The following is a 13,655-nucleotide window of genomic DNA, read 5'->3' on the forward strand; positions in this document are numbered from 1 at the left end:
GGGATCAGAGGTTTGAAAGGAGCCAGGGAATAGCAAAAATTCTACAATCTGTGTATTTATAATTGTCATATTTACATCTCTGGTCCAGGCCTTTCCCCTGGATTCTGGACTTGTATGTCCAGCCATCAACTCATCATGTTCCTTGGATGGAAATAAACATCTCAGTTAACATGTCCAAAACTGAACTCATTTCCCCCACACCCTCTATATCTCAGCTGAGCCACCTTTATTCTTCTAGACACTCAGGTTCCAAACCTGAGGAGTCTTTATCTCCCACCCCAAATCCTATGCATCAGGAAATCCTGTTGTCTCTCCTTCAGTGTCCACCCAAATTCTGACCTCCTTCCCCTGGTACTACCATCCTGGTACAAGCCACTTCTTGTTTGCATGAATGAAAAGACCTCCAATGCTCTAGTCACTTCTGTCTATGTCCTGTGTAGTCTATTGTCTACCAAACACCAGAATAAGTTAAAACTCGTGTTAGATCATGTCACTTCTCCCTTCAAACTTCTCCCTTCAAAACTTTGCAATGGCAACCATTTCACTAAGAACAAAAGCCCAAATCCTTGGTCTTGGGAGGAAGATTCTATTCTCATGGCCTTTGCACATGATGTTCCCTGTCAGGAAGGCTCTTCCCTCAGATAATCACATGGCTCACTCCAGAACCTTCTTTCAATCTTTGCTCACATTTCCCCTCTTCAGGGATGCTCACCCAAGACTACGGGTTTAAAATACATCCCACCCTACAGATTCTCTCAATTCTCTTATCTAGCTATACTTAAATTTTTTCCTTAACTCTTATCACTTTCTAATATACTATATCATTTACTATTACGTTATGTCTATTGTTTATTGTCATACCCCTACTAGGATAGATGCTCCATGAGGGCAACTACTTTGTCTTACTCACCAATGCACCCCAAGTTCCTAAAACAGTTCCTGGCACATAGTACGTATCTAACAAATACTTGTACGATGTGTGAATTGCCTAGCATGGCACCTCCCTGATATCCTGAAGTCTATTTTAAGTGGGTAATCTCTGTGGAAATTATGTCAGAAACTGTTTCCCATGTAGATGACTTGGTGAAAAACAGAAGCAACCTGCATACAAGCAGGAAGCAGAAGAGCCCAGGAGAAGAAAACCACAAACCCTCTTCCCCACACCCCACTCTTCTCCACACCCCACCCTTCCCCACACCTACTGTCAGAAGCTGCAGAAATCTCATGGGATGGAAGTGAGGCCACAATACTGAGAAGAGCAATGGTCAAGCCTGTGAGCCCCAGAACCAGACAGCCTGAGTTCAAGTCATGGGTCTTCCATTTACCACTCAGTGACTTTGAAACTCTCAGTGTTTTCATTTTCTTATCTGTAAGGCAAGGGTAACAAAGAGAATATACTTTAGATGTAATAATCACATGAGATAACAGCTGTAAGCATTTCCAACAGAGTCTGGCACATGCTCAGTGTGCAAGAAATTGAAAAGTTATTACTCATTGTATTTCCTGAGGCATGGAGGCTTCAACTGGCATTAGATGATATAGATATAACTATAACTATAGATACAGATCTTATAGGCAGGAGTCTCTATATCTTTATTTTTGTAGCTCAGAGAACCATGAATGATGAGTATATTTTTTCCATCCATATGTGAGTACAGTTAATACAGAACCTATGAAATTTACCTGGAGAAAGCATTAATATACACACATCTAGCATCAGAATAGGCATTCCTGATATTTTTCTGAAATATTTATACTAAAAGGCAAATACCTCCAATAAAATCTGCATTTCACCTAAACAAATAACACCAAAATACTTTCTTCTAGAGCAATAATAAAGAAAAATAACATAAAAATTTTAAACTAAACTTAATGTAGAATCAAGGGAGGAAACAGATGGAGATATGTATTAGTAGTTTCTTAAAGTCTACATAAAGGTTATGTAAAATCTAATAGTAAACCAGACTCCTCAGTTCCCAGCACATTATCATCATTGATCTGTGCAAGATGCCTCTTATGTATGTATATATGTGTTTAATGTATATATATATTTTAACATCTTTATTGGAGTATAATTGCTTTACAGTGGTGTGTTAGTTTCTGCTTTATAACAAAGTGAATCAGTTATACATATACATATGTTCCCATATCTCTTCCCTCTTGCATCTCCCTCCCTCCCACCCTCCCTATCCCACCCCTGTAGGTGGTCACAAAGCACAGAGCTGATCTCCCTGTGCTATGCGGTTGCTTCCCACTAGCTATCTATTTTACATTTGGTAGTGTATATATGTCCATGCCACTCTCTCACTTTGTCACATCTTACCCTTCCCCCTCCCCATATCCTCAAGTCCATTCTCTAGCAGGTCTGTGTCTTTATTCCCGCTTTGCCACTAGGTTCTTCATGAACTTTTTTTTTTTCTTAGATTCCATATATATGTGTTAGCATACTGTATTTGTTTTTCTCTTTCTGACTTACTCCACTCTGTATGTGTGTATGACAGACTCTAACTCCATCCACCTCACTACAAATAACTCAATTTCGTTTCTTTTTATGGCTGAGTAATATTCCATTGTATATATGTGCCACTTCTTCTTTATCCATTCCTCCGATGATGGACAGTTAGGTTGCTTCCATGTCCTGGCTATTGTAAATAGAGCTGCAATGGGGCTTCCCTGGTTGGCGCAGTGGTTGAGAGCCTGCCTGCCAATGCAGGGGACATGGGTTCGAGCCCTGGTCTGGGAAGATCCCACATGCTGCGGGGCGACTGGGCCCGTGAGCCACAACTGCTGAGCCTGCGCATCTGGAGCCTGTGCTCCGCAACAAGAGAGGTCGCGACACTGAGAGGCCCACACACCGCGATGAAGAGTGGCCCCCGCTTGCCGCAACTGGAGAAAGCCCTCACACAGAAACGAAGACCCAACACCACAGCCAGAAATAAATAAATAAATAATAAATTAATTAAAAAAAATAGAGCTGCAATGAACGTTTTGGTACATGACTCTTTATGAATTATGGTTTTCTCAGGGTATATGCCCAGTAGTGGGATTGCTGGGTCGTATGGTATTTTTGGTTTTTTAAGGAACCTCCATACTGTTCTCCATAGTGGCTGTATCAATTTACATTCCCACCAACAGTGCAAGAGTGTTCCCTTCTCTCCACACCCTCTCCAGCATTTATTGTTTCTAGATTTTTAATGATGGCCGTTCTGACCAGTGTGAGATATCTCATTGTAGTTTTGATTTGCATTTCTCTAATGATTAATGATGTTGAGCATTCTTTCATGTGTTTGTTAGCAATCTGTATAACTTTTTTGGAGAAATGTCTATTTAGGTCTTCTGCCCATTTTTGGATTGGGTTGTTGTTTTGTTATTGAGCTGCATGAGCTGCTTGTAAATTTTGGAGATTAATCCTCTGTCAGTTGCTTCATTTGTAAATATTTTCTCCCATTCTGAGGGTTGTCTTTTGGTCTTGTTTATGGTTTCCTTTGCTGTGCAAAAGCTTTTAAGTTTCATTAGGTCCCATTTGTTTATTTTTGTTTTTATTTCCATTTCTCTAGGAGCTGGGTCAAAAATGATCTTGCTGTGATTTATGTCATAATGTATATCTTTTAATTTGTATATATTCTTGCACAGTGATTACTCTCTTTGTATTTTAATTTATGTAATGCAACTGTTACATACCTCTCACTGATTCTCGCTTTTGTCATTCAGCTCTGTTTTTAAGATCCATCTATGCTTTGTGTACATGGTTACTCTCTTGCTGCATAGTTCTCCACAGTGTCAATTTCCCAGTTAGGGACACAAGCTTGCTTCCATAAATAATGGCACAATGAACATTCTCAAGATGTCTCCACCTGTATGACAATATCTTTGGGATATTCTTGGGATATATAGCTCCAGGAGAACTGCTCAGTCAGAGACTTTGTTCTTTTTGATATGACAAGGTACTACCAGCTAGTTCTTCAGAATGACTGAACCAGTCTCCATTCCCACCAGTATTTCTACCAGGTTTCCTATATCCCCACACTGTGGCTAGACTTGGCATTATTTGCTCTTTACATTTTTGAGAATCCAATAGGTGTTAAGTGGGATCTTGCTTTAATTTACACTTATTATTGGGTTGGAGTATCTCTTCATAGGCTCACTTTTTCCTTTTCTGTCAATTACTGTTCATATACTTTAGCCTATTTTCCGATTAAGCTGCTTTTCCTTTTTTTTTTTTTCATTTTCCTATTTTGTTATTGTCATTACTTTTATTTATTTATTTACTTATAAATTTTTATTGGACCCGATGTTTATTGCAGCACTATTTACAATAGCCAGGCCATGGAAGCAATCTAAATGTCCATCGACAGAGGAATGTATAAAGAAGGTGTGGTACATATACACAGTGGAATATTACTCAGTCATAAAAAGGAACAAAATAATGCCATTTGCAGTGATACGGATGGACCTAGAGATTGTCATACAGAGTGAAGTAAGTCAGAAAGAGAAAGACAAATATCGTATAATATTGCTTATATGTGGAATCTAGAAAAGTGGTACAGATGAACTTATTTGCAAAGCAGAAACAGAGTCACAGATGTAGAAAACAAACTTATGGTTACCAAGGGGGGAAGTGGAGGTGGGATGAACTGAAAGATTGGGACTGACATATATACACTACTACATATGAAATAGATAACTAATGAGAACCTACTGTATAGCACACAGAACTCTACTCAATGTTCTGTGGTGACCTAAATGGGAAGGAAATCTAAAAAAGACTGGATATATGTATATGTATAACTGATTCACTTTGCTATACAGCAGAAACTAACACAACACTGTAAAGCAACTATACTCCAATAAAAATTTTTTAAAAAGGAGTCTCTATATCTTTTATGTCCTTCTTTCCTCCTCACACCTTATCCAGCATGAAAGAGGGGCTGGCTCCAAGACAGTAACACAAAATTCTACTCATTCACCAACCGAGAAGTTTGTTTGCCTTAGAGAGTGGGAGAGGGCAAGGGCTAAATTTAGGGAAGTAGGAAAGGAGGAATGTCAGCTGAGACAGTGAAAAACTAAACATCTATTCATGTGTATTTCATCTAAACTGAAAAATGCTTTGAAGAGAACAATACAGAAGACTTTTAAAAAATCTCATGTATTTGTGTACACTTCCTCACACCCACTCATACACATACACACATGAATACATGCATTCACAAACATATATAAAAGTGTAGCCTAGCTTGCTTGTATACAGGTGTTTTGAGGATTAAATGAAATTATAACATATATTAAAAGCTCAGTAAAAAAAAATTGGCACATAGGAACCATTCAAACACATCATTAACAAAAGTTTGGGAGTACACACAGCAGGATTTGAACTCTGGTGATCTCTGAGTGGCATGATGAGTGACTATTCTTCTAATTGCTTCTGTGTATTTTCTGATGTTTCTGCAATTAGCCCCCACTGAGAAGCTGAGCAGCACAATACAGTTCAAAGAACGAACTCAGGAGCTTGTTGGCCTGGGTTTGAATGCGTGCTCCCTGCCTTAGGTAGGTGACATCATGCAAGTTACTCTCTCTGCCTCAGTTTCCCCATCTGTAAATCAGGGGTAATAGTCGTAGCTATCACACAGGGATGCTGTGGGGATTAGATGAGTTATTATGCAGAAAGTTGCTATTTTGGAGGTTGAACTACATCTATTTTGATGCCTCTGGTAACCTGCAGGTGATGGATAGACAAAGAAAACACTCAGGTCCCTGATTTCATGCTCTCAGATAATGTCCAGTCCTTGGCCTTCTGTGGCTCTCCTAGGCGTCATATCCATGTTTGCATGGTAGGGGGAGGTCCAGGGGGCAGGGAGAAGGGGATTCTACCCCAAGGAATGCTCACCTGTGAGTCCCAGCAGTAGAGTCAGCAGCAGGCAAGGAGGAGGAGGGTAAAACCAGGAGGTAGGGATGGGCATCATGCAGGCCTGATGCGCCTGCTCTGTCCAAATGTGTGAGCTGGGGAGAACCTGGACTTCCGTGCTCTGTGGAGAGGAGAGAAACCCCCACCTCCTGTGATATAAGAAGTACCTGTGATGGGGTGAAATCTAGACAGTAACCTGCTTCTAGATTCTAACAGTTCCTCCTTCTAGATGGTGAAATAGAGATCAGGCAGAGAAGGTGAGGAGTTACTTATCTTATGTTTTCAGAGAGATTGGACAATCTTAACAGAAATAAGGTTTCCTCCCCATCAGAAGTCTCTGCTCTCTCCACTGGGCCCCTCACCCCATTCATGGTGATTCCCCATTTGGAAGCCCCAAACCAAGAAGGATCTGTAGTTGTGGGCTGTGTCCCAAAGGATGTGGCTGGCTTGTGGACTCATTCTGCACCTGCTATAACTAAGAGATACTCACATGGAAAAAGGAAGAAGGATCGTAAGGGCATCTCAGCTTTGGGATAGAACCAGGTCTGCTCCTGAAAACAGTCCCTATTCCAACCCTTTACTGATGTAGCTGGTAAAACTTAGCCCAAATGCATCATGCAATGTGAACCTTAGAACTTGTATGTCCTCCATCCAACAAAGGAATCATTTCCTGACTTCTTTCAGGAGAGGAAGCGGGTTATATGACCCAGGAATTACACTCCCAGGCACTTATTTCAAAGAAATGAAGACTGTGTCCACATAAAACCTGTGCATGAATGTTACAGCGGATTTCTTTGTGTTTTTTTAAATGTTTTTAATTTTAAAAACATTTTTACCTTTACCCAATGGAGGTTTATTTCAAGTGGCAAATTTTACTAAAATTTAACTGCTTTATTAAGAAAAACTCTAAACATATAGTTAAAAAAATACTACTTCTCTATAAGTAGGGGTTGGCAGACTTTCTATAAAGGGCCAGATAGTAAATATTTTAGACTTTGCCATATAGTTTCTCAACTCTGCTCTTGTAGCAGAAAAGCAATTATGGATAATATGTAAATGAATGTGCATGGCTGTGTTCCTATAAAACTTTATTTATAAACATTGAAATTGGAATTTCACACAATTCTCATGTGTCACAAAAATAGTACTCTTCTTTTGAATTTTTTCAATTGTTTAAAAATGTAGAAAACATTCTTAGCTCTCAGGCCCTACAAGAACAGGCTTCAAGCTGAATTTGGCCCATGGGCTGTAGGATGTCTACCCTGGTTCTTATAAAGCGGCAGTGAAACCATCCCTCCTTAAAGATTAGCACTACAAAACGAATTGATTGTACTAGTCATGTGCTTGAACATATGAAAACCAAAGAAAGACAAATTACCAAGGGATGACCTAGGTGTGAAGAAATCAAGTCCTCAGGAGGCTCACGGGCCCTGGTCATGCATGGCCACCTTATCTTGGCATCCACGGTCATCAGCAGTGAATGAAGAAGGCCAGCTGGACTGATGCCCACAGTCCTGACCTGTGCTGGGTGCCCACCGGGTTCCCAGCAGGATTTTCTTTCTGGGCAGCCTTCATCATTCAAGTCACCACTTCCTGCTGTGGCTCCAAGAGGAACAGAAAGCCACCTTTCTATCCCTCATCTCCTGGCTTGGAGTCCAGCCTCGGAAAGTCCAGCTTCTCTGACTGCTAATGGCTCAGGAGTCTAGCAGCTACAATGTGCTTTGCCTACACAAAGGGGACTGCAGGCCACGGACCGGCTCTGGTGGCTCACAGCCAAGGCCTACAAATTACTCTGGCATTTCAACTCACCAAGCATCTTATCCTGCCAGGGGAAAGAACGACTTCTACAAAATATTTTTAAGAACACTCTAGCCCGTTATGGGAAATCTGGGCCTTTCCACATCAGAGAGGAAGAATGGAAGAATGGAATTTTGAAAATACTGTTGTTTGACTATTTTAAAGTGTAGCATCATCCACTGAAGAAGATGGCCCGACTGCCAAGACCTCCCAAACTGAGAAGAGCTGAAATATCAAGTAGTATCAGACGTGCCTGCGGCCTATACTTTTCAAAAAGACATTTGTACGCAAGTGCACAAGTCTCGGCAAACATTTCCCATATCCCAGTTAAGAGAAAAGGACAGCTCGGCCAAGGCCCCACCTGGGTTTCTCCCGCGGGCCCACAGGCCACACCTTCCCTCTGCGCGATGCAGCGGGATGCTTTGACCTTTCCCTGAGACCCGACGGGTCTCCTGCAGGGTGCAGGGCCTAAAATACGAAGTCCACAGTTGAAAACAAATCCCTAGGGTTTGCAGCCTCGCTCAGGGGTCAGGAGTCTTTTTTCGTGGAGAAAGCCACTGCTCGGAATCTTGAGGATGTCTTCCCATTCGAGGCAGGGTGAGAATTCCAGAGGCCTAAGCCACGGGAAATCGGCCAGGAAGGTAGGGAGCTATGCCTGGGCTCCGCGCCTGCTGGCGGAATCTGTCTGGGGTGCGAGCTTGTGGTGAGCGGCTCTTCTCTCTAGGGGGATAGCGCTCAGCAAAGCGTCGCGGCTGCCTGAGCTCCACGTGTCGGTCGGCCCCTTCCCGTGGTCCCTGAGAGCGCTGCGGGGCTGAGGGCAGCGTGCTCAGAGCGCGTCTGTCAGGCTCACGTAGCGCAGCGTGTAGTTGGCCCCGCGTTGTTGTCCCAGTGCTCGCCCTGGGCGCAGCGGTAGCAGACGGCGAAGTGGGTGGTGACTCCCGGCGCTTCTGCGTCTTCTCCCTACTTGGGCTGCAGGCCCGGGGACAGGCACAGTGTGAAGCGGAAGCTCTCGGCTCCCGGCACCTCCTTTGCGTCCCCGAGCTCCACTGAGGGCGCGTCCTGCGGCAGAGGCTCCCCTGGCTCGGGCCGCAGCTCGACCGGCAAGTCCAGGAAGGAGCGCCACTCGATGAAGGTGTAGCGCACAGCCACGGCGCACGGCCCCGAGCAGCCCAGCACTCGGCCGGAGCCGGTCACCTCCGCGCCCCAGGGCGCCGAGCAGTGCGCGCGTTCCATGCACACGTGCTGCTACCGCAGTCGCTCGGCTTGGGGAGCTCGAAGAGAGGCCGCAGCAGGGGAGGCGGCACGTGCTGGGGGTGGCGGGGTGGGGGGGGCGCGGTCCCCGCCGCCGCGGCCAGCAGGCCCGGGAGGTACTCCAGGTCCTCGGTGCGTGCCGGAAAACTTCGGAGGCGGGAGAGCACGGCGGGCTGTACCTGCGGCTCCTCGGCCTCGCTGAAGTGCTTCATGCTGTCCAGGCTCAGTCCCAGCGCGTCCGCGAACTGCACCCGCTTCTTGCACTTGGCGCAGCAGCAGCCTGGCTGTGCGGCGCTCCCTCCGCCCTCTCGCCACCCTCCGCGCCCGGCCCGGGGCAGGCGGCTGCCAGCTGCTGCAGGAACCTGGCCGCCTGCAGGATCAGGTCGGCGGGCAGGAAGAAGGAGCGCGCGCGGCGGCTGCTTTCCAGCATCTCCTCCTGCTCCCGGAGGGCAGCCTCTTCCTGCGGGGACAGGGGCTCGGCATCTGGGCTCTGGGCCTCCGACCCTCCGCCGCTGTCACCGCCACCCTTTGTGCAGATCCCCAAGGCGGGCAGCTCCTCAGCTGGCGGGGGATCTTTAAAGGGCGCAGGTCCTGGCGTCTTCAAACTTAGCAGCTGCGTCTCCCCCCCCACCCCCGGACTCCAGGAAGTCATCTGGCCCCAGGGCTTGTCCTCTGGAGACATGATGCCTGGGTGGTGGAAAGAGCGCGCCGTAGCAGATTTCTTGTAAAGCAATATACCTGAAGCATCCAAAATACAATACAATGATAAGTGAACAGTTTAATAAACTGTGATGCATCCATACGAAGAAATACTACTCAGAAATACAAAGGAATGAGTTAGTTATATGGACAAAAGCTTGTAATTTTCTTAAAGGCATTATGTTGAGCGAACAAAGTCAATCTCAAAATGTCACATACCGTAAGATAAGACATATTACATTCCCGAACTTATATAGAGAACAGATTGGCATTTGCCAGAGTTTTGGGTTGGTGGGGATGGGCATCACTGTAAGGGGCTAGCACATGGGAGACTTTGTGGTCAGGGAATGTTCTGCATCCTGACCATGGTGGTGGTTGCACAAACGTACACATGAGAGGATCAACATAAGTCAAATCTGGGAATGTTACAAACTCAGCTATCAATAACAATCTCACAATCATTATACCATATTTACTGACTATTAAGTTACCAAAATTATAATATAATTATATTAGGGTGATGGGGATAGAAAGTGAGAATGTGTGGCATGAGGTCAGGAGTAACAGAACATTACTTCCACATCTTCCATAGTGGGATGTCAATTAAAAATGCCTAAGTGAGAGACCTTCAAGATGGCGGAGAGATCACCTTCCTCCCCACAAATACATCAGAAATATATCTACACGTGGAACAACTCCTACAGAACACCTAATGAACGCTGGCAGAAGACCTCAGACTTCCCAAAAGGCAAGAAACTCCCCACGTACCTGGGTAGGGCAAAAGAAAAAAGAAAAAACAGAGACAAAAGAATAGGGATGGGACCTGCACCTCTGGGAGGGAGCTGCGAAGGAGGAAAGGTTTCCACACACTAGGAAGCCCCTTCACTGGCAGAGATGGGGGGGTGGGGGGAAGCTTCGGAGCCACAGAGGAGAGGGCAGCAACAGGGGTGCAGAGGGCAAAGTGGAGAGATTTCCGCACAGAGGAGTGGTGCCGAACAGCATTCACCAGCCCGAGAGGCTTGTCTGCTCACCCGCCGGGGTGGGCGGGGCTGGGAGCTGAGGCTTGGGCTTCGGAGGTCAGATCCCAGGGAGAGGACTGGAGTTGGCTGCGTGAACACAGCCTGAAGGGGGCTAGTGCACCACAGCTAGCCGGGAGGGAGTCCAGGAAAATGTTGGACCTTCCTAAGAGGCAAGAGAACATTCTTTAGGGGTGCGCAAGGAGAGGGGATTCAGAACACCGCCTAAATTAGCTCCAAAGATGGTCACGAGGCACGGCTATCAGCGTGGACACCAGAGACGAGCATGAAATGCTAAGGCTGCTGCTGCAGCCACCAAGAAGCCTGTTTGCAAGCACAGGTCACTATCCACACCTCCCCTCCCAGGAGGCTGTGCAGCCCGCCACTGCCAGGGTCGCGTGATCCAGGGACTACTTCCCCGGGAGAACACATGGTGCGCCTCAGGCTGTTGCAATGTCATGCTGGCCTCTGCAGCCACAGGCTCACTCTGCATTCTGTACCCCTTCCTCCCCCAAGCCTGAGTGAGCCAGAGGCCCATAATCAGCTTCTCCTTTAACCCTGTCCTGTCTGAGTGAAGAACAGATGCCCTCAGGTGACCTACAGGCAGAGGCGGGGCCAAATCCAAAGCTGAACCCCAGGAGCTGTGCGAACAAAGAGAAAGGGAAATATCTCCCGGTAGCCTCAGGAGCAGCGGATTAAATCTCCACAATCAACTTAATGTACCCTGCAACTGTGGAATACCTGAATAGACAACGAATCATCCCAGAATTAAAGCGGTGGATTTTGGGAGCAACTGTAGACTTGGGGTTTGCTTTCTGAATGTAATTTGTTTCTGGTTTTATATTTATCTTAGTTTACTATTTAGAGTTTATTACCATTGGTAGATTTGTTTATTGATTTAGTTGCTCTCTTCCTTTTTTTTTAATATATAGATATATATTTTTTTCCATTTTTCTTTTTGTGTGTATGTGTATGCTTCTTTGTGTGATTTTTTCTGTAAAGCTTGGCTTTTACCACTTGACCTAGGGTTCTCTCTGTCCTTTTTTTTTTTTCCTGTCCTATAGATTTTAGCACTTGTTATCATGATGGATTTGTTTTTTGGTTTGATTGCTCTCTTCCTCCTTCTTTTCTTTCTTTTTTTATTAGTTTTAATAATTTTTTTATTTTTTATTTTAATAACTTGTTTTTATTTTATTTTTCCTTTCTTTCTTTCTTTTATTCTCCCTTTTCTTCTGAGCCTTGTGGCTGACAGTGTCTTGGTGCCCTGGATGCGTGTCAGGCCTGTGCCTCAGAGGTGGGAGAGACGAGTTCAGGACATTGGTCCACCAGAGACTTCCCAGCTCCACGTATATCAAACTGCAAAAGCTCTCCCAGAGATCTCCATCTCAATGCTAAGACCCAACTACACTCAACGACCAGCAAGCTACAGTACTGGACACCCTATGCCAAACATCTAGCAAGACAGGAACACAACCCGACCTATTAGTAGAGAGGTGAACTAAAATCATAACAAGGTCATAGACACCCCCAAACACACCACCAGATGCGGTCCTATGCAGCAGAAAGACAAGTCCAGCCTCATCCTCCAGACCACAGTCACCAGTCCCCTCCACCAGGAAGCCTACACAACTCACTGAACCAACCTTAGCCACTGGGGTCAGACACCAAAAAGAACAGGAACTACGAACCTGCAACCTGTGAAGAGGAGACCCCAAACACAGGAAGTTAAGCAAAATGAGAATACAGAGTAACAAACAGCAGATGAAGGAGCAAGGTAAAAATGCACCGGGTCAAACAAATGAAGAGGAAGTAGGCAGTCTACCTGAAAAAGAATTCAGAGGAAAGATGATCCAAAATATTGGAAATAGAATGGAGAAAATACAAGCACCTAGAAGAACTAAAGAGCAAACAAACAATGATGAACAACACAATAAATGAAATTAAAAATTCTCTAGAAGGAATCAATAGCAGAATAATTGAGGCAGAAGAACAGATAAGTGACCTGGAAGATAAAATAGTAGAAATAAGTACCGCAGAGAAGAATAAAGAAAAAAGAATGAAAAGAATTGAGGACAGTCTCAGAGATTTTGGGGACAACATTAAACGCACCAACATTCGAATTATAGGGGTCCCAGAAGAAGAAGAGAAAAAGAAAGGGACTGAGAAAATATTTGAAGAGATTATAGTTGACAATTTCCCTAGTATGGGAAAGGAAAGAGTCAATCAAGTCCAGGAACCACAGAGGACCAATACAGAATATATCAAACGAGAATCATGCCAAGACATATTAATCAAACTATCAAATATTAAATACAAAGAAAAAATATTAAAAGGAGCAAGGGAAAAACAACAAAAAACACCCAAGGGAATCCCCAAAAGGTTAACATCTGATCTTTCAACAGAAACTCTACAAGCCAGGAGGGAGTGGAAGGACATATTTAAAGTGATGAAGGGGAAAAAACTACAACCGAGATTACTCAACCCAGCAAGGATCTCATTCAGATTTGACGGAAAAATTAAAACCTTTACAGACATGCAAAAGCTAAGAGAATTCAGCACAACCAAAGCAGCTTTACAACAAATGCTAAAGGAACTTCTCTAGGCAGGAAACACAAGAAAAGGAAAAGACCTATAATAACAAACCCAAAACAATTAAGAAAATGGGAATAGGAACATGCATATCAATAATTACCTTAAATGTAAATGGATTAAATGCTCCCACCAAAGGACATAGACTGCCTGAATGGATACAAAAACAAGAACCATATATATGCTGTCTACGAGAGACCCACTTCAGACCTAGGGACACATACAGACTGAAAGTGAGGGGATGGAAAAAGATATTCCATGCAAATGGAAATCAAAAGAAAGCTGGAGTAGCAATTCTCATATCAGACAAAATAGACTTTAAAATAAAGACTATTACAAGAGACAAAGAAGGACACTACATAATGATCAAGGGATCAATCCCAGAAGAAGATATAACAAAT

The 13,655-nt window shown here is 44.4% G+C and overlaps 1 pseudogene across 1 annotated transcript; it reads right to left on the reverse strand.

Moving 5' to 3' along the window:
* Positions 1–6,341: 6,341 nt before the first annotated feature.
* Positions 6,342–10,550, reverse strand: LOC309645809 (protein phosphatase 1 regulatory subunit 3G pseudogene; annotated as a pseudogene). The gene has a single exon. The product of its transcript is annotated as a protein phosphatase 1 regulatory subunit 3G pseudogene (transcript).
* Between the last annotated feature and the right edge of the window lie 3,105 nt (positions 10,551–13,655).

This window comes from Balaenoptera physalus (assembly GCF_965194825.1).
Source record: "Balaenoptera physalus genome assembly, chromosome: 16".
Classification (NCBI taxonomy): Eukaryota; Metazoa; Chordata; class Mammalia; order Artiodactyla; family Balaenopteridae; genus Balaenoptera; species Balaenoptera physalus.